Consider the following 22,975-nt stretch of genomic DNA (forward strand, 5'->3'; position numbering starts at 1 on the left):
TTAACTTTTTTTTCCCCCTGATTCAGGGTTTCTCTGTAGCTTTAAAGCCTGTCCTTTGTAGACCTGTAGCTTTGTAGACCACTAGCTTTGTAGAACAAGTTGGACTCAAACTCACAGAGATCCACCTGCCTCTGTCTCCGAGTGCTGGAACTAATGGCGTGCACTGCCACTGTCCGTATATACTTATTTTTTTTAAAGTGTATTAAAAACGACTTATACTTTTATGAAGTTCACTAATGCTTATAAGAAAGAATCATATCTTTAAATACTAATGTGTTAAACCCAGGAATATCATGTTTGACCGTTTCTTTAAATAGGAACCTCTCAAATTGAGGTTTTTTGGTTTTTTTTTAAAAGTTTTACTTTTAAAGTTTGTGGTTTTCAGTTTATGGGTATGTGTGTATGTGCCAGGTGTGGGGGCACAGTGGAGGCCAGAAGAGGGTGTCAGATTCCCTGGAGCTGAAATTACAGGCAATTGTGGTTCACCCAAACTGGGTGCTGGGAACCAAACTGGGGTCCCCTGGAAGAGCAGCAAATGTGCCTAAGCATTAAGCGACCGCTCTAGTCCTCAAAGTAAGGTTTCACTAACTGTATGTATTTTTGAGATATAGATGGGCAACTCAGTGTGACCTGCAGGCATCTTGTTTTTTAGTCAAACTAGGTACTTTATCTTTCTCATGAGTGAGGGATAAATTCATATTCTTTGTGCGGTTTTAATGTTTTGAAGGTAACACATTTCTAAAACAAGTGGTGATGCTTCACATGGCAACATCTCAACAAATGACAAACTAAGGCCTGGAGAGACGGCTCAGCAGTGAAGAGCACTGGCTGCTCTTCCTGAGGACCCGGGTTCAATTCCTGGTGCCCACATGGCGGCTCACACCTGTCTGTAACTCCAGTTCCAGGGGATCTGATCCCCTCACATGGATGTATATGCAGGCAAAACACCAAGGCACATAAAATAAAAATAAATTATAAGCAAAACAACAAATGGCAAACTAGTTCTTCATTAGATCTCAGGATTTTTCTTCAACCAATTTTCGTAGCCTATCAAAACTATCCTAGAAAACATACATAAGCTTCATGAGATTTTAATAGATTTTTTTTAGATTAGATTTTATTTTTCATAGTATTTTTTTTTTTTTTTTAGCCCAACACGCTCTCGTGTACCTTAGGCTGGCCTTCCTTGGCCACGCCATGTAGCCAAGGATGACTGTGAGCCTATGGTTCCCCTGCCTCGAAATCTGAGTACGGGAACTTCAGCTGTGTGCCGCCTTCCCCCCGTTTACTCAGGGCCAGTCCCGGGCTTCCAGCATACTATGCTAGCTAGCACTCCACGAGCTGAGCTACATTCCAGCCCATGGTGATTTTATTTCTCTGTTGTTTTGTGCCATTATTTTGTGGTCATGTCCATGCACGCGCCTGGCTGTTCTAGCTTGTGGCTCTCCTCCCACTGCTATGCCTTATGCACGCGCCTGGCTGTTCTAGCTTGTGGCTCTCCTCCCACTGCTATGTAGCAAAGGCTGACTTTTAACTCCTCTGCTTTCCTCATTAGAGACTCTGCAGCTCTGAGTTTTCTTCTGGGTCTAGTTTGGTCGCATGGTTTAGTTCAGAAATGTATTGGAAAATGATAGAATTTTACCTAGAGGCTACTGAAATTTCCAACTGACGTGATTATAAAATTTTAGTTTCTCTTAAATATCATAATGCTTTTTACACACATGGGCAGATATTTTTTTTTTCCTTTGTGGACTCATGAAATTTCTTTTGAGTTTGCTACAGTACTGATTTTAATACAGTTCACTAGTTGCTTATTTTACATTCTATTATTATATTCAGATAACACTATAATAATGTTCTTTAAAAACAATTTTGATTAGTGAACTATTTTATGTCATTTTTATTATTCCTAAATATAACTACCTCCAGCATTTTGTTCCTACAAAGGCCATTTTCTCAGTAAGTTTTCTTGAATAGATGCTCAGCTTGAGTTCCTTTCTTATCCTGTGAGCGAGAAGAAGTTGGCATACCCGCGTCATCCGTGGAGAACCTGAGGGAGTGGAATCTGCCTTGGCAACACTGGCTGACACAGTCTGAGCAACTCAGACTCAGGCGACCCTCCCAGCAGGGAAAGTGACTTTGGGGTCCTCTCACTGACCCTCACAGAAGTGAGCTTGGCTGCAGGGAGTGAATTCCATCTACTAGAAAGGAGACCTACGCCTCATCGTGGGAGCCAGTTTCCATACTCACAAGGCCCAGATGCTGGCGCATTTCTGAAGGCACAAAGTGGACTCAAGGATTTATCATATCATTATTAAGGGCCACCTGCTTCTGGGTCACCTCAGCGGAGAGGGTGACAAGGGCCTATCTCACATCCTAGTCCCGAGTGCTTTCCTTGTAAAGCAAATGGCCACCTTCAAGAAAGAATACTACTGAAAAAAAGTGTGCTTTCAACTGCATGCACTTTGAAGAACATTTCAAATTCCTCTCACTGGAAGACACAGATGGACCGAACCAAGGGGAAGAATGAAGCGTCAGGGTAAGATGTTTTGTAGAGGACTGTCCAAGTCAGAGAAGCTTGGAACCGAGCACAAAATCTAGTTCCGAGTTTCCTGGTCAAAAGCGTTGATGCGGGTTAGGGTTTATAATCAAAGGGAAAGAAACTCATCATTTGGCATGGAAATGGAATAGCCACTTGCTTTGCAGTCGTAGAACTTACTGGGTAGGCCTCAAGCAAAATCACATGATCGTTATAACAGACCATCGTATCAGTTTTTACATAGTAATTTTCAAAATTGCAAACTAGTAACTTTATAACCAATTATATATTTGTAAGTTAGTTATCAGAAAGTAAGGAAAGCACAGTCCGCCTTGTTTGTATATAGAATGTCTTGTTTTTATAGAGCCTAAAGATTAAGGGAGCATCTTTAGTGTATTTTTGTGTGTGTGTGTGTGTGTGTGTGAAAGAGAGAGAGAGAGAGAGAGAGAGAGAGAGAGAATGTATGTGTATGTGGGGTGTGTAAGTGTTCTGTTTGTGTATGTGTCTGTGGTCTGTATGTGGTGTGTAAGTGTATGTGGAGTGTGTAAGTATTCTGTTTGTGTATGTGTGTGGTGTATGTGTGGTATGTATGTGTATGTGGAGTGCATAAGTGTGTCTGTGTGTATGTGGGGTGTGTGTAGTGTGTATGTGTATGTGGGATGTGTGTGAATGTATGTATATGTGTGTGTGGAGTGTGTGTGTCTGTGCGTGTATGTGGGGTGTGTGTGATATGTATGTGTATGTGAAGTGTGTAAGTGTGTCTGTGTGTGTATGCGGTGTGTGTGTGGTGTGTATGTATATGTGTGGTGTGTGAGTGTGTGTGTATGTGTGTGAGAATGTATATGTATGTGGAGTATGTACGTGTTCTGTCTGTGTATGTGTGTGTGGTATGTATGTGTATGTGGAGTGTGTGTGTATGTGTGGTGTGTGTGGTGTGTATGTGTATATGGAGTGTGTAAGTGTGTCTGTGTGTGTATGTGTGGTGTGTATGTGGTGTGTATGTGTGCCCGTGCCCATGTGGAGGTGAGAGGACATCTTGTGAGAGTCAGTTCCCTTCCTCCACTCTGGTCCTCAGTCTTGGCAGCCAACACCTTTTGCTTATCCATCTCACCAGCCTTCTTTCTTTACCTTTAGCTCAAACACACACACGCACACACACAAACACACGCGCGCGCTTTTTCTGTAATGTTGTACAGTTTCTAGTGTGTCCATTTGTTGACTTTTAATCCCTGCATTATTTAACTACTGTTTCGCTGGATGTGGTCAGTTCACCTGTCTTTGCGGGAAAGCGAGCTACCTACAAACTGCAAGTAAGTTTAATGCTATCCCATGTGAGAGTCCAGGGGCAAGGCTGGTGACATCACTGAGCCTGGCTCCCCTGCTTATTCGGGAACAGAGTCCCTACTCAGAGCATGTGGTTAGCACTTGATCCTAATCAAAGGACCCCAAATACTTGGATCTAGTTCATTTTAATCTTAGTTGAAAAGAGTGTAGATGGACACTTAGGGCAAAGTGAAGGCAGCATAATATCTCCCCTTCAAGTGCTGCACAGCCTTCAGAATGCGACCTGGATTGCGGCCTCGTAATTCTCCTTGAAGCAAACAGAAGGGTCTCACCACACAGAAAGCAGCGGTTTGTGAGGCCAGGACAGACAGCCGCACAAGAGGACTCTGTTCATGGTCTTCAAAGTGAGGCAGCGATGGCATGGTTGCTGCTGTGGCCACATGTAATATCGCCTGTAGCTCTTTAAAGAGGATTAGCCCAGCGTGCTGAGAGCATTCAAAGCTGGATTTCATGTAGAGCTGAATATGCTAATGAGATGGTAATGTGTACGGCAAACATTTCGTAATATCAAATCCCTTCCAAACTCAGCTTTGTCCCTCCCACAGTGGGAAACCAAACTTCATCTTATCAGAAGGGCTAGGTTTTTTTTTTTTCTGCCTCGTGTATCTGCCTGGATAAAAGATGAAGTTAAATATATGGGCATTTATATTTAAGCTAAATTCCACTCCAAAGTAAGCAGAAAATCAAAGCCTGCTTATAGACAGTCATTTAAAAAGAATTTTACTAGGGCTATCTGCCCCCAGGGGTGAATGTAAAATACTCGATCCTTGTAGAAAGCAACACATGTATTGTTGAAACTTCACTTTAGAATTTCTTTTTGTGATTCTCTCTCTCTCTCTCTCTCTCTCTCTCTCTCTCTCTCTCTCTCTCTCTTTCCCAGTACAGAGTCTTTCTGCTCAGTGTCATGACTTCCCAGGTCGTGTCTCCACTCGTCCAGATTTGAGATTTGCTGGTTTTGTTTTTAAACTTGCTGTGTGCTTGGGGGATGATCTGTAAGTTGTTTCCAACTTAGTATTTCTGTTTCAGAGCCTCTTTGGCATAGCCAAGGTGAATTCATGGCAAGGCTGCGATTGCAACCCATGTAGCTGCATCCAGCATCCTTGCACATGGTTCCCGGAGATTGAAAACCCCCTGAAGACTTCGTCTCAATGGCTGGGAAAGAGAACCAGCAAGCACATGGAACCCAGGGCCCCTGGCTCGATGTCAGATGTGTGAGCTTTTATTAGTTATCGTCAGCTCACTGCACTTGACTGAGGAGCTTAGGCTTCCTTAGTTTTTGTTGGTTAGAAATAGTGTGTGTGCGTGCGTGTGCGTGTGCGTGTGTGTGTGTGTGTGTTTATCGAAGTTTTGAAGGGTTTGTCTGTGGACACAGAGGGACGGTGATACATATTCATGAAAGACTGTGCTCTCCACTCCGTGTTAGCCCTGACAAAGCCTTAGCTGTTTCACACAGCAAGCTGACTGGGATTGTGTGTGGGGGCTGCACGGCCAGATTAGTGCAAACAGTGAGCCCACTCCTCTGCTTGTTAGGCCTTTTCCTGACAATCTCCCCAATTGTCGCTTGGGACAAGGCTGTCACTAGGTGATGGCTTCTTTTGGCCATTTTGAGATAAAGATAATTTCCTTAACTTCCATTTTATTTGACCACAAGCACTGTGGTTGAGAGAGGAAGCACTTCCGCAGTTTAGGGATCAGGGCTCTGTCACTTCAAAGGCAACTTTGATCTAAAAATATGTGCTGTACCAAATTCATTATGTCTTTCCTTAAAGAGCTTTTAAATTTATTGATCTTCTCCTCAATTATTCTCCTTTTCCATCCAGTAAGGATGTGTGAGATGCAGTGTTGGAGGAGCCTAAGGAGGAGTGGGGGGGAGGGCTGCAGCCAACTGGCCACTTCTAAGCACCGAACAACAGGTGCTTTTGTTCCCCCCTTGAGCCTCTGTTGAATCCCTGAGCGACAGAGCCCCTCGGCTGCTTGCGGACGCACACTGATATTGGTACCAACAGAATAAGACAAAACGACGTTTGATATTGCAGCTCAATAAAAGAAAAAATATTCTATACAAAAATTGTGCCAACGGTCATCTCGCGCCCCCCCCCCGCCCGGCCCCCATTGTGCCCACGATTTTGAAGGCCAGCTTGCAGGGGTTGTGCAGGGATAGCACGGCCTCTTTGTTGATGAATAATTTGGCTTCCACCAGGAACAGTCTTCCCCTGGGCTGAGGGTTAGCTTGATTAAGTTCATATAATTGGATTGATGGAAGATTATACAAAGCAGCAAAGCAAGAGGATAAAAATCTCTATGGTTATACGTGAAAATTTCCTTTAAAGTAATAATGGCACAGGGCTGATCTGGGAGGATGGCAGAGGGAGGAGCAAGGAGGTGATACGGTCGAAAACACTGTGTGAAGTTCTCAAGGAATCAGTACAAAATACTTTAATGCAGAAAAAAATGTCATTGCTCGTAAGAGAAATAGTCTGGGTGATTTAAGAAGAATGTGTTTTTTTTGTGGCATCTTTAATTTGCTCTCAAATAGTTCTAATTCATACACACGCATGAATGCATATGTAAATAGGCATGTATGGCAAATGTTCTGCACAGGGTAATTAGACTGCATTATCCTTTGAACTTTACTGTGTATTTAAATTTTTCATCATACAAAAACCATCTTCAAAATAAAATACCAGAAGAGGGAGGGAACAAAAGCTTCAGCGTAGGAACACTTTTGACCTGGGGAGCAGGCCCTCTTTCTGGAGACTTTGCTGCTCTTCAATTCCTTCTGTTCTTGCTGTTTCAAGACATGGTTATGTGAAATCGCTGTGTTTTCAACAACACCTGAAATGCAGGGTAAAATGATTTCCATGAGAAGTATCACGATCAACCATTCGCTTCTCAAACATCACATATAATAGTTAATTTTGGACTGGGCAAACGGCTGGTATTCATTCCCGCAATTAAGAAAAGTTTAAACAGCTTAATCCGAGTTTTCTTGTCCTGGGTGCTCTTATTTCTCGCGATTTCAGAAAGTGTTGGTGGTTAGTAAATTCGTTTGGCACGCCATGATTTCAAAGTCTTAGTCATTCAGGAAAATATGTAATTTCTTCTCCCAGTGTTGGGAATCCAAACCTAGGGGCTCATGTCTGCTACCAAGTTATGCCCCCGATTTGTAAGCATGATGAAACATGATTAACACATGCTGTCCAATCATGTCCTTAGGCTCCTACAAGAATAGAAATTGCTTCTTTTGAAAAAAAAAAAAAAAGCAGTTCTTTGAATTTCCCAAACTGCTTGTAGTATAACAGTACCATTGTTTTGAAAAGCTGGTTTGGCACCAGGGAACCCGTGTTTCCTAGGCACCAAGATGTCCACAGCTTTCTCAGCAATGCCAGGCACTCCGTGTTATGCCAACTCATCCTGATTGAGAGGGAGATAGTATGGTTAGCTCAGGTTTGCCCATGAGGAAACTGAGGTTCATAGAACCCAAGTAATGAGGCCCTTTCTCACAACTGGTCAATGGTACAGCCTGAATGCAGACCCGAAAACTTGGGATCTTAAGCCATGTTGTTACTGTAGGATCAGAAGGCGCAGGGCTCGCAATACGTGAATGGACCTGTCCTGATTGCTGCTTATACCAAGCAAGGGAAAGTGTGCTCTATCTATAGCCCCAGGTCCTTGAGTGCCCCAGGCCCAGTCTTCTTCCCTGTGTGTTCTGGGCAAATAGACTGAGATGCGAAGATAAGAAGAAAGAAAGGCTGAAGAGGAGCTGTGCTTCTCTTTGAGTTTGTCTCATGTCCTTTCTCCCTCTCACAGACAGAAACGACCTCTGAGGTCGCTCGGTGGGGACAGCAGGATTCAGCATCCACAGCTCTGTATCATAAACAGCCCCTTCATTACAGGACTCTTGATGGTCATTTAAACCCAGAAACCTTGATTTGGCTTTCCTTGCGAAATCGGTCAAGGGAGGAGGAATGTGGTGGGGTTTAAGGAGGTGCTTTTTTTTTTTTTGTGAAGGGGGAGGGGGAGGATCTTTGTGTTGCCTTAGAGTTCACCTGCTCTGTGACATGTAAATGAAGGACCAAAACTGGCAGCCAGCAGCACCATGAGCCTGCCTCAGAGGAGACAAAAGTAAACACCCTCAAAGAGAGTGAACTGAAATATGATATCAGCTGCAAGAGAGGACCGTCTCCTCCGGTCAAATGAGAAAAAAATCATATTATCCTCACTGTGGTATACAAATAGCTTGTAAGCCACATTCCCCATCTCAGATGGCGACTATGAAGTGCTAACCTCGCGGCTGCAGGCCAGCCTGATCCCATCTCCAAACACAAACACTTCTGCCTCGGTTTTGGCTGGGGGCTGTGCACTGGCCTCCCAACCCCCCACCTCCCCGCACACCCCCCCCCCGTTAATTGGCTGAGACCACCAGAATTTGGAGGACACAGATGTCACTGATAGTTTTCCTAGGGACACATTCATGCCCATCTGTTGCAGCCTAGAAGGCTGTTCATATATCCACAAGGCCTTCATTTAATTCTTGTCAGAAAGTAATGTAAATCCAGTTTACCTCAGAGGTCGCAGCCGAGATTTATGCCAATGAGCCCCCTGCAATTTACACACACTGTAGTTGTATAGGATGAAAAGAGAGCCTTTCATGTCGGCGCATATTAACCAGAACGCCTGCCTTCCGAAAGGCTTTTTGACTGAGCTTTCTCCTGATTTTAATACAGCCCATGCCAGTTGGTGTACCCAGCTTTAGAGGGGAAAAAAGAAGAAGGGAAAAAAAAAAACCCTAATCTTTAAAGTTTTTTCTTTTATAAGAGGTGAAGGCGATAGAGAGAAATCCTAGCAAGAGGCAGTATCTAATCTGTAATTATCTGGCAGGAGACGGGAAGCCCCCGCCCTTTGATAGAGTCTGGCAGGAGAGCTGTTCTGGCTTGAATTATTGGAGTTTTAGGGCTAGAGAGAATTCAGTTGTGAGCAATTATCTTTCAGGGTGAAAATGGTAGGACTGTCCCGTTGAATTAGTCTGCTGACTTTTCAGTTGTCTCTCTTTAGTATAGACGGAGGGGACGGTGGGATTTGATGAATTTTCTTCAGACCAAGATAGGCAGAAGTTCACAGGTAAAGTGGGAGAGTGCGCACCAGGAGAGTGATCTTAAGGGATGCCTGAGAACTGTTCAGTGAATGTCCACGGATCATGTCGTTCTGTGTATTGATAGATTTGGAAATAATCGGGTTTGTGGCCATAGATTGGCGGGCAAACGGCTTTGAAAAAATACCCTTGGGGTCAAAGAGTTCTTGAAATTCTGAATACACCCCTTTCAGGGCGCATGACCCTGGCATATGACCTTCATGACCCTCAACCTTCTCATCTCTAGAGTGGGGATAAAGCCAACACCCCACAGTTTTCCATCTGCGGTGGACTGCACAGTATCTAAGCCACAGAAAGGACTTAGCCGCTGGCCTTTGTCCCTTCTCACCTTTGCCCAGGATGGCAAGTGTTACAATGGTATAAAATTTCTCATTGCTTTGATCGCTACAATGTTTTTCCACATTTTAAAAAGCAATATGTTAAAGGGAGGATAAAAAGAGATTTTCTTTCCCATAATTTGTCTTTTTGTTTGTTTGTTTGTTTTTGTTTTCAGCTGTTTAGTTTATTTTGTCCTAGAGAAATGCTTGCATTTGGGTCAGAGAAAGCCTGGTCGTTTTCCCCACTCAGTCAGAGCCTCTGATTTCCCAGGACAGCGTTCCTAGGCAGTGAGCTTCTGAGGTGCTGTGGATCCTGCTCATTTGCTTCTGCCCATAGCTTTGAAGTACATGGGGTGATTATTTTGGACATTTAGCCTTTTGTTTGTATTTTGCTTTCGATGGGATTAAATCTCGGTTGTGTTTTCCAAGCACACACTAACAGGATCTTGCAACGAAGGAGCCTAAGAATGTTCTGTTGGCAGGGGCTGGAGGCAGTTGGGCTCTGATTGGAAACACAATGTGTTGTTCATCACACATGGAGTAGATACTCCAAGCGTGCACTGTGTGGGCTTAATTGCAGAACTGGATGGGACAGGCATTGCATTTTGCAGGCTAGTAGTCACACTATAGGAGCTGATGTCCACGGTTGTTTACTAGCAAAACCAGGGGCCAGAACAAAACCAATATAACTTTAGAATGGAGGATGGGAGGATGGCTCAGTGACTGAGAATGTTCACTATACAAGTAGGAGGGTCTGAGTTTGAATCTGTAGCACCCACATAAAAAAAGTCATGTCGCACTAAAAGCTATTATAAATATATACAGTATATAATATAAATTCTTTTCTAACCTATTGGCTTCAAATGAAATTTGATGTGAGAGGCCACACTATAAAGCAGCCAGAAATGAGCCAGCTTGAGGCCTTTCTGCCAACCGTTCATCCGGTCCATCTCCTCTGTCTTGGAACGTGCAGGTTTTAGAGTACAAAATGCTTCGTATAGACGTGGACTGTTTGCCCATTGTGATCCCACAAGATCAGCTGTAGGGGAAGCAATGCAGGCTGTGCACATAGCGGTGTGGATGAGATGGTCTGCAGGGCATGTTCCGCTTCCTGCTAAGCCACGTGCTTCACTTAAAGTTATTACTGGATTTATTTCAAGGTGTGTGTGTGTGGGGGAAACTACTGTGCTCGTAAATAAAGACCCCGCTCCCAGCTAACTGTATTGAGATCTCCTGGGAGGAGATATATTGCCTCCTGTCAGGGTTAATCTATAAACACCTTCAGTACTTAGACCCCATTAGTCTTTGCTCGCGGTCTTTATTGGTCCCTCTGGAGTCATTTTGTCACTTGTATCAGGTGAAAATTAGGATCCTGTTTCCCCAGGAAAAAGGCATCACTTAGCGTTTTGGTGCCTTCAGATTTGAGACCTGAGTGCAAGTTCTTCTGCCTTAAGTAGGCTGGAATATGAGTGTAGATGATAGACTCACTAGTCAATTTTTCTCTTTTGGGGTGGGGTGGTTACTTTCTTCCCCAGAAATAAAAATAGATGCAGAGCGATCTCATGTTAGGCCGTGGGGGACTGGATGTTTAGAGCGCATGTCTACCTCCTGCCGTGTAACTCTGAGGAGCTGTGCCAACTTAGACCGTCATTGGACCTTCAAAAACAAATTGTAAGCTTTTGTTTAATTATATGTGTGCGTATGTGAGTGGATACACACATGTGTGCAGGTGCCCTAGGATGTCAGAAGAGGGCACCAGATCCATTGGAGCCAGAGGAGTGGGCAGTTCTTGGCTCTGAGATCTGAGCTCCCGTCCTCATGACTGATTACCTGGTGTTCTTGACTACTGGGCTGTCTCTCCTGTCCCCAGACTTTGACTTCTCCATTTTCTCAGGAAGACTGTATTTCTTGCTGCCAACATTATAATGAACTCTAATTAATACCGTCATCAGGATTTTGTAACATTAGGATTACAAACCCAATCCTTCTATTTTCTTTAGGTTCTAAATGTCTATGTGCCTCCCTCCCAAGTCAGGCAATGGTACGAAGGATGGTGTGAGCCGTGAAGCTTGTCTCAGTTTGTACCAACTGACCCTGTGATCAGACTAGTGCTCTAGGGAAACGCATTCAAAAACTGAATTATGCATGCGCCCACTTCCGGATATTTGTTATTGATGTTGAAAAGGTTTATTTTGATTCTCTTGGCAAGCTTCAAAATCACCGCATTGCTGTTTGCAAGATACTGTGTGCCAGGAAGTAAATGCTAGATGTCATTACGAAGTTTACAAATAGTCTGTCTGAAACTTCTAAGTTAGCTTCAAAGTCAAGCGATAAGAAAAGTCTAGAAGCCTGGTGGTGGTGCATACCTTTAATCCCAGCATTTGGAGGAAGAGGCAGGTGGATCTCTGAGTTCAAGGCCAGCCTGGTCTATAGAGTGAGTTCCAGGATAGCTGGGGCTACACAGAGAAAATATAGAAAAAAAAACCCACAAAAACCAAAAACAGAACAAAAAGAGAAAAGTCTAGAAAGTGGATATTTTCATCAAATTGTGTAAAAGTTAATGTATTTCTTTTTTTTTTACTTTTATTTATCCATTTTAGCATTTCTTCTGTGTCCCTGTTACTATAACTCTGCCAGATATTTCTTCATTCACTAAAAACAAATGGTTAAATTAATACAAAGCCTAAGATCAGCAACCACTTCATTAGAGAAAGGAGGCAATGAGTTCCTCCTGCAGAGCTACCAAGAAAAGAAACTTCGAGCCATTTGAAATCTCACAGTAATCAGAGCCAACAGCTGGGGAGCTGGCTCAGGGGAACAGTGCTCACTACCAAACCTGAGTACTGGACTTCTGATCTCCATTGCCCACAACAGCCATGAACGTGGCTGTGACCCAGTTCCGGGAATATAAGGACAGGAGGCTCCCTGTTGGTCACTGGTCAGTCAGCCTAGCTCCACTGGTGAGATCCAGGTTCAGTGAGAAGCTTCTTCAAAACTAACAGGGAAGCCAACGACTGAGGAAGACACTCAGTGGGCACCTCGGATGCTAACATGTGTGTATGAACACACACACACACACACACACACACACACACACACACCAGCAGAATTGTGTCGTTCTGAAACTCTACTCAGTTTTCAAATGAAGCCTGATGGCTTGGGGGCCCAGAGTCACGGGCTACAGGATGAGCTATGGTTTCTGAGAAAAGCTGTGTCTTTGTCTATCCTATAGGATGCTTAGGAACAATTAGATGAGCTGTCATTTCTCTGTAAATCTTTTTAGGGGTTCTTCCTTCAGGTCATTCAAGAGCTGTAAAATCCTATTTGTTCCTTGCCCTGATGAAGCCCTAAGTGCTAAGCCTGCCGAGCTGCCACTGGTCTGGTTTGGTGGGTAGACGACCTCCTCAGACTGTACCTCTACCTATGCGCTCAGCGACACAAGTAGCTCTCCATGGTCCATACTGGTTTTTAAGCCAGCAGAGGGCTGCCTGCCAAGAGCCATCGTTTGCTGGTGACAGGCAGGCACACGCTGTGAATTACGCAGCCGCATGGTAGATTTTTATGTCAGCTCAGGACGATGGTCCAGCCCATTGCAAGTCCAGGGGCCCAGGCCTGGTGGTGCCTCTGAGATTTTTAAGTATAAAATAAATGGAATTGGCGAGTGCTTGTGTGTTTGTGTTAGAGATAAGGAGAAGGTGAGGGGCTGGTTGCTGCTGTCTGAACTGCAATCCTTGGACACTCTTCTTGGACACTGTCAATCATTTCAGCCCCGCCCCCTTTCCGACACCAAGGCAGAGGGGGGCTGAGTGCCTACAGGCAAACAGCTGATTACACCAAGTTGACTGAGCTTGTATGTTTTTTTTTAAAAAACAGATAAAACACATCTTTCTCTTCAAAAATGTCCAACTACCCATACTTCTCGAGTTTTCTAACTGAATTCCTATTTGTTAATTAAAGGTAGTCCTGAGGAATTATTTAAAGGATAATTTCCTTATCATGTAGCCAGTATTGATTTTAAAATATCCAGAACTTTAAAATTTGAGTGGCTGAGCAATCTTCTTTCTCAAAACCATAAATGCTAATGAAGTCAAGAGGGTGCGATGGCCTACCTGGGCAGTGTAGAGAAACCAAATGGCCCTTTGGAGAAGTAGTGTGGGCTTGAAGGGTTTGGGTGGGTAGATGGTAGCACAGCATTATCTTCACGGCAGAAATGTAGAAAAAGTGGGTAATCTTTTAAAATTTTTAAACTTTATTTTATGAAATTTTATTGAACGCTACCATTGAAGTCTGCGAAACATTTATTACTTACTGGGCAAAGATTTATGTTTTTATGTCTATTTGTATCTATAATTCAACTGATCCCTTAAAACTGTGAGATTTATCCTATTACGCCTCTTGCAGACAAAGAAGCCAAGTCATGATTTGCCTAACACTGGTATAATTTAAACCCTGGCGTCCTGGCTGTACCCTGCAGGTGCCTGTCGAGGCTGTTGGTTGATGACTAAGAGTGTGAACATAATTCTTTGTTTCTACAATGTTCTCCCCCCACCCCGTAATTTCAAAGCCCACACATCCCTTCTCTCCTTAAACTTTTCCCTTGTGCATTGCTGCTCACATCAAAATCTATGCATTCTGTGAGAAATTAACGAACTGTTCTGACCCTGACCATGAGAATTATAATTACAGATTCGGGAGTATTTTGTTGCATTCTGAACCTTTATTTCCACGTTTATTGCTCTCATCAAAAGTGCTCATTGCTGGGCTAGAGAGATGGTTCAGCAAGGAAGAGCACTTGCTGCTCTTCCAGAGGATCCAACACCTGGCACTGGTTCACTAACAACCACCTAAAACTAAAGTTTCAGGAGACCTAGCGCCCTCTTCTGGCCTCTGCAGGTGCTACATGCACATGGTGCACATACATTCATCAGCCACACCTACACACGCAGAGAATAAAAGTAATTCACTTAAAAGTGTGCATTCCTACACATCCCGGGCAAGTTCATGCCAGAGTACCCTGTGCGCCATTTTTATGTATGATACCCTCACCTGGCTTTCCTCTTCCAGCCCCCAGAGATATACAGCAATTTTGCATTTTTGCCATCTGACTAATATGAGCCGGACATTTTCACACCTCATCCACTGCAATACACTATAATATACTCAGACTACCTTATTTCTTCTCCTGAAAATTAACTATCTTCCATGAAGTTATCCTTGCTGGGTTTTCCTCCCATCTCTGGTACTATTTAATGGGGAATGAAGTAGCCACATGTTTAGAAGTCCAGAGTCCTGAACGTTTTAAAAATCTCTTATCTTCTCAGCTTCCTCTTCGAGTTTTTTACCCTAGAGTCTGGGTAGTCAGTGTCTGCCTCTCAGGAGCACACCTCAAATGAAAGCCCTTCAAAGCTTTTTTTAAAAAAAAATATCTTCCTTCTTCATGAATGCTCCTCACCGCACGGTGTCTCTGGATCAGGAGACATATGGAGCACATTTCTGTGAGTGCCCTCCTGTCACTTAGGGCGCAAAGATGCTCCTGGAAGGACCATTTCAAAGCCATCAGCTTAGGAGCCTGGAGCCAGGACCAGATGGCAGGCTTGACTCACCTTGACCTGAGACGTAGCTCTTCAGCCACGGGGCCAGGCTAATAATTCTTCAGATGTCACCGTGGCTGATGGAGCAGGTAACTGTAGCCGGGAGAAGCCACAACAGCTCCTGCGGTGTGGCCTTTCCTTTCTCCTCTTCTTCCTTCCTGAGGCCACTGTCTAACCCGTTTGTGACCCAGAACACTCTTATTGCACCTTCTTGCACAGCAAGTTGGGTAAACACGCGCAGAGGCAGGGAACTGGAGCGGGCAGACCCGGGACAAGAGAGGCAAAGGCAGGCGGCAGTTTCAGCATCCAGTCTCCTGTTTCAGTAAGGTGTGGCCCGCAGGCTGGAAATTGGGTAAGAAGGGGTTGTGAAAACTACTTTAACTTAAAATTTTTTATAAAATTTATTCTTCCTTAAAAAAAAAAATCAAAGCATATTTTTGTTTTGTTTTCTACCCATACAGATCACCAGGGTGACTAAAATGTCCTTTCGGTCTAGAGTTTGTTTACCTAGTGATTCAAGCTGCCCCGCAAGGCTTCTCGAACTTACTTGTCATTGGTCACACGAGTCTCCTCCTCACATTCTCTGCCCGTGTCATTGTCCAGATCCACCCCTACCGCAGTTCCCTGCCCAAGAGCCCTTTCTGTCCTGAAAGGCTGACTCCAACCATTTCTGCCTGGAGTCATGGGTTCCAGCCTTCAGGGCAGTAACTGATATTTATTAGCTGTTCAGTACATCTAGGCTTCAGGACAGCTTTATCCTTTGGGTTTTCTTAATTGTCAAATAGATATATAGACGTCTAAGAGGGTCAGCACGTATGGAACACAGCGAGCATGGAAGCAACCCATTTTAAGCAAAAGAGCATGCTGCACCATGTTGACTTTCAGTCTCCCGTGCTCAACTTCATCCCGTCTTCTCCCCTTTCCCCAAAACTCTGTGATTCTAGATTTCTACTTTATCTTTCCTTTTTAAAAATTATTTTAACTATACACATTTACAGTCCCTAGCAATAATTTGATAAATGTAGATGATCTCCTTGTCCTATGTGATGTCACCTTATGTATTTGTACCCACCACAATATATTACCTAGAAACCAGAGTTCATTAGATTTATGTCCAAACCCACACCTGACTTGCTATTTATATTTCTGAACTTGACCGTGGTGTTTCTGGAACTGTTAGGCCTGCCTTTGCTTATTCTATTATCTTGTGTGCATATTCTTTTGCTGGTACAGATTTCATCACTGTGGACATTGTTGTACGTGTCAGCAAGACTCAAATTGGAGAGTTTCTCTAAGCTGGAGTGTGTATCTAAGCCTGGGCAGTGGGCATAATGTCTACATATGGTTAGTTACAGTGGAGCCGGGACAGGCAGCACTGCTCCCCACGACAATTCCTATTATTGGTTTTTAAATGAGTTTTCTAATCAAGGAGTAAATAGCTTTTCACACAACAGAAACTCACCTTTCCTGGTGGATAATGAAGCTGGACACTTTTCCTGTTTATTAACTGCTGTGTTTTCTCTTATATGACATGTCCAAGACTTTTGTATATTTTTTTTCTCATGGCATAGTTGTTCTTCTCTTGTTGGCTTATGGGAATTCTTTATATATTCTGGGTAGAAATCTTTTATCAATCACCAAACTTACAAATATTTCCTTCTGCAAGGCATGATGGTATATCTCAGCACTCAGGAGACAGAGGCAGACAGATCTCTGTGAGTCCGAGGCTAGACCGGTCCCACATAGATTGTCCCAGGCCAGCTAGGTATGCACAGTGCAATTCTGTCTCAAAAACAAACACTTTCTTCTAGTTTGCGATTTCTCATTTTATTTACTTTATGTTGTAATTTTGTAGATCGAAGTTTGTATTTTGTAACTAATTAAATATATCCCTTATAATTCCTGCCCCCCTTTTTTTGAAAGTGTTCAAAACTTCTTCCTCAATCAAGAGAGATTTAAAGGACACCCTCTTTTAAGACTTGACATCTTACCCACAATGCCTTGTGTGAATACCGGCTACGTTCTCAGTAATATAAACATAATGGCAATTGAAATGCAATCAGTGTATGAACAGAGATGATTATCCAGCCATATAGAGAAATGAAATGCTGGGCTGTGATGCAACTCAGTTGATAAGGTTGACTGAAACTAATATGCACGAAACCCTGGGTTTGGTCCTCAGCACCTTATATACCAGAGACTGTGTTACCAAGCACTCAGGAGATAGAGGCAGGAGGATCAGAGGTTCAAAGTCATCCTTGGCGACAGAGGGAGTTACAGGTCAGTCTGAAATATAAGAAATGATGCCAAGAAAGGAAGGAAGGGAAGAAGGGAAGAAGGGAGTGAGGGAGGGAGGGAGGGAGGAAGGAAGGAAGGAAGGAAGGAAGGAAGGAAGGAAGGAAGGAAGGAAGGAAGGAAGGAAGGAAATGATAATGCCAGCAGTCCAAAGAAGTGAAATATTGATTTATTTTACAACACTAGTTTGTTAATAACCTGGGGCTATGTGAGAGGAGAGTGCTGTGGTCTGACCCCATTTCCCTTACCATAGCAGGAAAACCCATGGAAGTAGAGAGCAGATTGGCAGATGCCAAGCAGTGCGGAGAGGATGGGCAAGGACTCCTTGACACATCTGTACTTCCTCTTTGAGGCTGTAGACTGCTCTGGAGTCAGGTGCTAAAGATGACTGTATGCATTGGGAGACACTAAAAACCACAAAATCATAAACAGCAGTGTGGCCGGGTTTGCTCCATGAATTTATCTCCGTTTTCTTCATTTGGGAATTAAATAGAATGTGTTTGGCACTCCTCAATCCTCTTTTAGTGAAGTCCTATAGAGGATGCCCAACTTTATCTTCCACATTGAAGGCTTTAGCACTGACTCTTAGAAAGCAACACTTTAGCCTCTTGCCACACATGCTCTGCAATGATCAAGTTTCTAAGCAGGTGTAGGTCCTTGTTGGGCTCCTTGTGTATTTACTATGTTGATTTCTCCCAGTGCCAATAATTTATGTAATCTAATATTATTTAATATTAGCTATTTAATTAATTAATTAGCTAAAATTAGCATTTGATGTTTCAATTTTTTTCCTTTTTTTCTTATAATCTGGTATGTCTAGATTCTGGTTTGTTTTGTTTGAACTTAGCACGCTCCACTACTGAGACACACGTCTAGCCCTTCATTCTTCTGTATCCTTTCATATAAATTTTAGGGTGACCTTTGAGGTCACACATAGATACATGTACAAAGATGTTGATATTTTTATTGGTGTTGCACTGAAGTTATAGATTAATTTGGGAAGACTATGATGTCTTAAAATAGTGAGTTTTTCAAGATATACATATGGACTTCCTTTCCATGGACTTTTATAACTTCTCTTCTAGAAGCCCACATATTTGTTACTTAAATTGTTCTTAGGCACTATATATAACATATATATTATGATATTATATTTATATATATTTGTTACATACACATATATTTTTATTTTTATATGTTTGTATATGAAATTTGAAGTGAAAGAGGTATTTGTATATAGTTGCATATATGTCACCTTACACTGGGTTTGAAATTAGGTTCCTTTCTGTATTTTCTACACTCTCATGCTTTAATAAAAATGCATACAACTGCTTTAGAAATTTTTAAATTAATATTTACTTCATGCATGTGGAGATCTTGTCTGAATTTGTGTATGTATATTACTTGTTTGCATAGTGCCTATGGAGGCCAGAAGAGAGACTCTGATATCCATGGAGGTGAGAAGAAAATGTTGGATCCCCTAGAACTGGAGTTACAGACTAGTGTGAGCTGCCATATGGGTGCTGGGAATCAAACCTGTGTTCTCTGGAAGGGCAGCCAGTGCTCTTCACTGCTGAGCCATCTCTCCAGCCACCACAGAACTACGTCTAATGCAATCTATCTTTAAGCTGTAGCTGGAGCAAATTTTAGAAATACTATTATATTTGAAAGTTGTTTCAGCCATCTTAGTTTGCCCTTGTGTTTATTCTTCCTTGTTCTTGTTTATCTCACTTGCTTTTGTTTTATCTCCAATTCTAAGGATTGTCTTGGACATTTTATTACAGCCTAAATTAACACCTGACCCAATTATAGATCTAAGAACTTGCTAACATCAATTAATCTTCTGACTTATATAATGGTTGGATTTTCACTTGTGTATTTTCTTATATGCTTTATGGTTTTGATCTAGCCTTTCTATAAGCTTTTCATGGTTTTCTTTTTATATGTCTAAGTGTTATGCCTTCATGTATGTGTGTGCGCCATATGTGTGCCTGGTGCCCAGGGAAGTCAGAAGGTGGCATCAGATCCTCCAGAACTGCAGTCACCGATGGTCATGAGCTGCCATGTGGATGCTGGAAACTAAACCCAGGACCTCTGCAAGAGAAACTGGTGCTTTAAGTCACTGAACAGTCTCTCCAGCCCCAAATCTATTCTTCTTTCAATTGACAAAGTTTAAAGCATAATATTTTCAAACATGTCTACACTGTGGCATGACTAAAGAAGTTAAGTGAGATGTATTACCTTATATATTAATTTCGTGGTGAGGGCATTTAAAATTTACTCAGTAATTTTCAAGCAGTTAACATGCCATTGATTATATATCTCCATGCTATACAGTAAATCTCTTGGACTCTTGTCTAACTGAAATTTGTAATTTTTTTTCGAGACAAGATTTCTCTGTTTAACAGCCCTAGTTGTCCTGGAACTAGCTCTTGTAGACCAGGCTGTCCTCAAACTCACAGAGACCCACCTGCCTCTGCCTCCCGAGTGCTAGGATTAAAGACATGCGCCACCGCATCCTGTTGAAAATTTGTATTTTTTTTGACCAACATCTCATTCTACTCCTCCCCCAATGCCATCCACTGACAACCACCATCCTTCTCTCTGCCTCTACGGACTTGATGGGTTTAGATTACACACCTTTCACTTTTTACTTCTCTGAACACCTTTTCCTTTTCTCCCTCTTCTTCCCATCCAGGACTCAAGGTTTCCACCTAATTGTGCCCTGTTATTTGACCTCTCTTTTGGATTTTAGATGTTGTTATCCTTTTCTGATGCATTTAGAGTAGTGTGTTCTGATTTACCATCTAGTTCAGATAATCTATCTTATGCTAGAGCTAATATCACTAAATTCTTCCACGGATGGAACTTAAAACTTTTTAATGATTGAATGTTTTAGTTATGTAAATTCAATCCTTATTTAACCTACATACTTTATAGTTTGTTTCTTTTTAGTCAAACTTTACATGGCTAGCATACACTACACTTTTTTTAAAAACCAGTTTTCCCTCTTGACAAGTTCATTATTAGAATGTAGAAAAGTTTCTGATTTCTGTAAGTTGGTTTTATATAGTGCTACTTTCCTGAAGGTGTTTATCAGATTTAAGAGGTTTTAATAGAGTCATGGAATCTTTATTGAATCATTGGGTCTTTTGAGTATACAATCTTACCATCTTCAAATAGGGATGTGTTGACTTCTGTCACTATTTAAATACCTTGTATTTATTTGTCTTGCCTTATTGCTGTAGCTACAGTCTTGACCACTGTCCTCAACAAGAGTAGAGATTATGGGCACTCTTCTCTTGATCCTGATTTTAGAGAAAACTCTTCCAGGTTTTCTCCATTTAGCATGATGACTAGAAGATAGTCATTTCATAGAACTTAGTATGTTGAGGCGTGTGTGGCCTTCTTTTCCAAGTTTCTTCAGGGCTTCTATCAGAAAGAGATGCTGAACTTTGCCAAAAGTCTTTTCAAAATCTATTGAGATGAGCACGTGATTTGTCCTTCAGCCTATTCATGCATTGTGTTATATTTACTGATTTGCAGATTTAGTCACTCTTGCATTTCTGAAAAAAACCCAGAACATTATGTAAAAATAGTATATACAAAAAATTATTGATCTTAAGACAAGACCTGACAAGATGGGTCAACAGGTAAGGAGGCTACCTATGCGAACCTGGTGATCCAAGTTTCATTCCTAGTACTGACGTGAATCTGGGAAGGAAAAAACTGACTCCATATTTAGCGCACAGACACCTATAAAATTAATATTTTTTAAACAAAATTTTGTATCCATGTGCTTTGTTGCCTTAAAAATGTCATCCCATGCTTTCCTGGCTTCAAGATTGATAGCAAGAGCTTTGATCTTGTTCTCATGTGTTTGCCTTAGCAGATAAGCTGGCATTTTCCCTTATAGATTTTAATATTGTCTCTTGGCTCTGTGTTGTTTTTTTTTTTTTGACATCTTGACTGAACTATGCCGTGAATTTCTACTCTGATCATGTCTCTTGGAGTTCTAAGTGCCCCTTGTGTTTGGATATCCACTTCTTTTTCCAGGTTTGGCAAATTTTCTGCTATAATTGCATGGAATGGATTTTTCTATGTCTTTCATTTTTACTGCAGCTCCTCTTCCTCCATGGGTTCTTGTGTTTGATTTCTCGATAGAATTCCAGACATAGACATTGTGGTCATTCTCATTCACTTCTTTTTCCTTATTGTTGTTTGAGCTTGATATTTTCTCAACATTATATACCATCTCTTATATTTTTCTCTTCTGCTCTGTCAAATCTGTTAGTGATGTTTTCCAGTGTGTTTTTGATTTGTTTCATTAATTTTTTTATTTCCAACATTTTTATTCTATTTGTTTCAAAATCTTAATTTCCTTGATGAATTTTCTTCCATGTTAGTAACATTTGCTTTTATATTGTTCACATTCATCTCCAAGCCCTGGATTGAGTTTGTCTTCTTGTCCATATTCTTTTTGAGATTATTGGTCATTTTTTAAAAAAACACCTTGAAGTTTTGTTTATCTGTTTTATGTATATGGATGTTTTGCCTGCATGCTTGTCTATGTTACACATATGTGGCTGGTGCCCTCAGAGACCAGAAGAAAGTGTCAGATCCCCTGAGACTGGAGATACCATGTGGTACCTGGGAATCTAATTTGGGTCCTCTGACTTCCACTCGTATACACACAAACACACATGTGTAAGCACACATGCACACACACATGCACATGAATATACACACACATACAGAACAAGAGATTTTTTTTAAAAATCAAGTATTGAAACAACTTCTTTCTGGGTCCTTAAAAATCAAATAGCCTGGGAGAGGGTTGAAGGGGGAGGGGAGAGGCAGGGAAGGGGGCAGAGAAATATGTAGGGTTCAATAAAAATCAATTTAAAAAATCAAATAGCCAAGTACACAGATCAGTTGTAGAGTGCTTGCCTAAGATGGGTGAAATCCATGGTTCAATTCCTAGTACTGAATAAAGAGGGAAGAAGAAAAGAAATGAAGAAAGGAAGAAAAAAGAATGAAGGACAAAAACGAGGGCGAGCAACTGTAGTTATATTATGGGTTGGACTGCAGATGTCTCCTGGAGCTTCATTTCCTTTAGCCGACTTTCTTTTTTTTCCACCCAGGAGGTTCTAAAGACCATACTTAGCCTGGCAGTCTATGATTTGGACAGGCTTTCTCTCACCCTCCTGGGACTTCCCAGTCCTTCCTCCTGGGATGGCTAATAGTCTCACTAGGAGTGCCTTCCAAGTGTGTTGGGAGTATGGAAAGCAACAAAACAGCTAAGATCTGTACAGGGAGAGGATCAATCTCAGGATCTTCGTATTTTCAAGCCCTCATGCCGCTGGAGGGATGCATCTATGTGTGTCAGACCGTCCACTGGAGCTGCATGGGCTGTAGTGGGGACGAGCAGGTGGCTGACTCCAGAGTTTCATCTGCTCACTGACACCAGGCTGCCCAACTCCCAGGTTGTCATTTGCTGAGGTCTGCTCCAGGTCACTGAGTGTGTGTGTGTGTGTGTGTGTGTGTGTGTGTGTGTGTGTGTGTGTGTACGTACACACGTAGTACATATAAGTGTGTTACTATTCCCTAGACACTTTCAATACCAACTTTCCCATCCACGGTTGTCAGCTCCCCAGCATCTGTCTGTCCCTGTCACTCTCCACAGCTGCCTCCCAGAGCTGTCTTTCTCCCAGAGGAGATGTAAGTTCAGACTTCT

The 22,975-nt window shown here is 42.2% G+C and overlaps 1 protein-coding gene across 5 annotated transcripts in view; it reads left to right on the forward strand.

Annotated features, from left to right (window-relative positions):
* The window catches only part of Alpk1 (alpha kinase 1), a 98,726-nt gene that overhangs the window by 20,502 nt on the left and 55,249 nt on the right, over nucleotides 1-22,975 (forward strand). Inside the window, exon 2 of one of the 5 annotated variants that reach the window (XM_087897587.1) lies at nucleotides 1,978-2,539. The exons of the other annotated variants lie outside the window; for them this stretch is intronic. The gene's annotated coding sequence lies outside the window, so the exon portion shown is untranslated. The remainder of the gene's footprint in view (nucleotides 1-1,977; nucleotides 2,540-22,975) is intronic. 5 annotated transcript variants of the gene reach the window in all.

This window comes from Myodes glareolus, chromosome 17 (genome assembly GCF_982192425.1).
Source record: "Myodes glareolus chromosome 17, mMyoGla1.1, whole genome shotgun sequence".
Taxonomy (NCBI): domain Eukaryota; kingdom Metazoa; phylum Chordata; class Mammalia; order Rodentia; family Cricetidae; genus Myodes; species Myodes glareolus.